This window comes from Eumetopias jubatus, unplaced genomic scaffold (genome assembly GCF_037043125.1).
Source record: "Eumetopias jubatus isolate StellerSeaLion01/CBP00866 unplaced genomic scaffold, mEumJub1_p1.0 scaffold_1, whole genome shotgun sequence".
Taxonomy (NCBI): domain Eukaryota; kingdom Metazoa; phylum Chordata; class Mammalia; order Carnivora; family Otariidae; genus Eumetopias; species Eumetopias jubatus.
Genome location: NW_028274807.1, coordinates 187550952 through 187554155, shown reverse-complemented (window position 1 = coordinate 187554155; position 3204 = coordinate 187550952). Strand labels below are relative to the sequence as shown.

At 44.6% G+C, this 3204-nt stretch overlaps 1 pseudogene; it reads left to right on the top strand.

Moving 5' to 3' along the window:
• The first annotated feature begins 1075 nt into the window (after positions 1-1075).
• LOC114214591 (ferritin light chain-like) lies at positions 1076-1555 on the top strand (annotated as a pseudogene).
• The last annotated feature ends 1649 nt before the right edge of the window (positions 1556-3204 follow it).

Here is a 3204-nt window from a genome sequence, read left to right as displayed (position 1 = left end):
TTGTGAGAAGTCATCCAGCTGTACAATTATGATGTGTGCAGTCTTCCTGACAGATGTTGTACTTCAATAAGGTTATACAAATTCAGACACATAATGAGTGTTTTGAAGGAAGGAATTCACCGTGTTTTTGGAGATTTCCAATGTCTTAGATGGAAGGCCATATTAAAATGCCTGAGAGTTAAATATTTCAGAAAAAGGCCTAAGAGAGGTTAGTTGAAGGAACAGCATTGGATTCTGGCCAGTATCTTTAGGAAGGGATGCTGTGTGCTCCTCCACCCTCACGTGGCTAGCTGTGATGTCCAGGAAACTTTAGAAACGCTGGAGAGACTTGGACGCAATGTTGCAACCCTGGCAGGCTGGCTCCTGAGCCTGACCCCTGACCCCTGCACTCAACTGTGGGCAATATCCCTGGTCGTCCAACCTGGCTGCAATTGCAAGTACCTGGGAGCTTTAAAGAAACAATACCAGTGGCCCACCTGTGGGGATTTCCAGATGAAATTCATGTGGGGGCTGGGCATTAGGATTTTTTAAACCTCCCATGGTAATTCTGATATGAATCAAAGTTTGAGAATTGCTCTTCTTTTCTACATGATTGTACATTTGCCCCTTGAACAATATAGGGTTTGGGGTGCCAACCACCACCCAAGTAAAAATCCACTTATAACTTTTGACTTCCTAAAATTACTAAAAGCCTACTACTGTTGACCAGAAGCCTCACTGGTAAGAGTCAATTAAGGCATATTTTGTACGTTGTATTATTACATACTGTATTCTTACCATAGAGTACACTAGAGAAAAGAAACTGTATTAAGAAAATCATAAGGAAGAGAAAATACATTTACAGTACTGCACCATAGAGAATCCACGCAGAGGCAGTGTGCCCAGTGGTCCCTGGATCTTCTCTTGCTTCAACAGTGTATACACAGAATAGACTCAGGAATGCCCTTCTCCTAGTCCCATCCCACCCTCCAATCTCTTCCAGTGGGAACCTTTGGAACCATCTTCTCAGTCATCCCTTGCCTCCAAAACCAGCCAACACCATCATTTGAGCTTAGCTCCTTACTGTTGATCAATCATGAGCTCCCACATTTCTCAGAATTATTTCACTGAATTGGAAGCTGCTGTCAACCACCTGGTCAATGTGCATCTGCAGTCCTTCTACACTTACCTCTCTCTGGGCTTCTACTTTGATCTCGAGGATGTGGCTCTGGAGGGCCTGGGCCACTTCTTCCAGGAGTTGGCTGAGGAGAGGCTTAAAGATACAAAACCAGGACTTGCAGAAGCCATCTCAGGACAAGTGGGGTAAAAAGCCGAGGTCATGAAAGTTGCTATGATCCTGGAGAAGAAACTGAAGCAGGCCCTTCTGGATCTGCATGCTCTGGGTTCTGCTGGTGTGGACCCCTCCCGCTCTGTGACTTCCTAGAGAGCCACCTCCTGGATGAGGAGGTGAAACTCATCAAGGAGATGGTGACCACCTGACTCACCTCTGCAGGTTGGGCTCCAGGCTGGGCTGAGCAAGTAGCTTTTTGAAAGGCTTACCTTCAAGCATAATTAGGAGCCTCAGAAGCTCAGCAGCTCTGGAGGGGCCCCTCTGGCATTCCCTTGGTGGCAGAGCTGCTGTCTGAGTCTCTTCCTGTAGCCACTGGCAGCTTTTTAACCACACTGGAGCCCTCTCTCTAGCTATGGGCCCAATGGAAACAATAAAACTTTTTGCAGAAAAAACAATCCAAATATAAATGGACCCAAGAAGTTGAGGCATTTCAAACCCATGTTGTTCAAGGATCAGCTGTATTAGATTATGTTATACTTTACCATAGTCTAATATTATACTGTGCCATGCTGAGTTATGCTCTGCTATGCTGCAGTACAGTACACAGCTCCCTAATGTTGTGTATTGCCTACAAATACATATATATAGAAGATAAAGAAATGCATGAAAATGTTAAGCCCCACATTCAAGATAGTAACTACTCCCAGGAGAGAAGGTGGCTGAAATCAGGAAGGATACATGGGTGATCTCAGCACACACACACACACACACACACACACACACACAATATTAATTTTATTTATATTATATGTATTTATAGTTTTTTTAAGCTGGAAGGTGGGTGCAAATGAAGTTGAAATCAATCAGTCTTTAGAGTTATTTGTTGAGCTCCTACCTTGATCCAGATTTATTTTTCTAGGTTCTGCAGGGGAAAAACAAAAAACCCAAAGCAAACCAAAACAAAACCAAACCAGACAAAATCTTGAATTCATGGAACTAATATTTTAGTTAGGGCAACCAGGTAATAAATTAATATACAATTAAATATATACTTTATTGATCAGCGCTATGGAGAAGAACAAAGCAGGATAATGAGATGCTGATATTGGGGTGAGGGAGACATGGCTCTTTCATGTAGGGTTGTGAGGAAAGCCCTCTCTGTTAAGGACAGGCCTGAAGAACTCAGGGAAGGGAGTCAAATAGATATTTAGGAGAAGAGTATTGAAGGCAGAGAAAGCTCTGAGTGCTAATGCTCCAGGAGCCAACACGGGGAAACAGGAGTGGGCGGTGGGACAGAGAGGGAGAATGGTTGGCAGGCAGGGGAAGGCTCCCACGAAAGGCTGGGAGGTCAGTGTGGGGAACATGCATTTTATTCTTTTTTAAAGATTTTATTTATTTATTTGACAGAGGGAGACACAGTGAGAGAGAGAACACAAACGGGGAGTGGGAGAGGGAGAAGCAGGCTCTCCGCCGAGCAGGGAGCCTGATGCGGGGCTCTATCCCAGGACCCTGGGATCATGGCCTGAGCTGAAGGCAGATGCTTAACGAATGAGCCACCCAGGCGCCCCTGCATTTTATTCTCTATGAGATAGGAAGCCTTTGGAGTATGTTTCACAGAAAAGCCCTATTCTTTGTGCCTTTTGTATCTGCCTTCAACATCTTTTTTTTTTTTAAGTTTTTATTATTTATTTGACAGAGAGAGAGAGAGACAGAGAGAGAACAAGCAGCGGGAGCGGCAGGCAAAGGGAGAAGCAGGCTCCTCGCTGAGCAAGGAGCCCAAGGTGGGACTTGATTCCAGGACCCTGGGATCATGACCTGAGCCGAAGGCAGACGCTTAACAACTGAGCCACCCAGGCGTCCCTGCCTTCAACATTTCTAATACGTTTTTAAAAACAGAGATGTTATCAGACAAAGATATTGCCCTGTTAAATTAT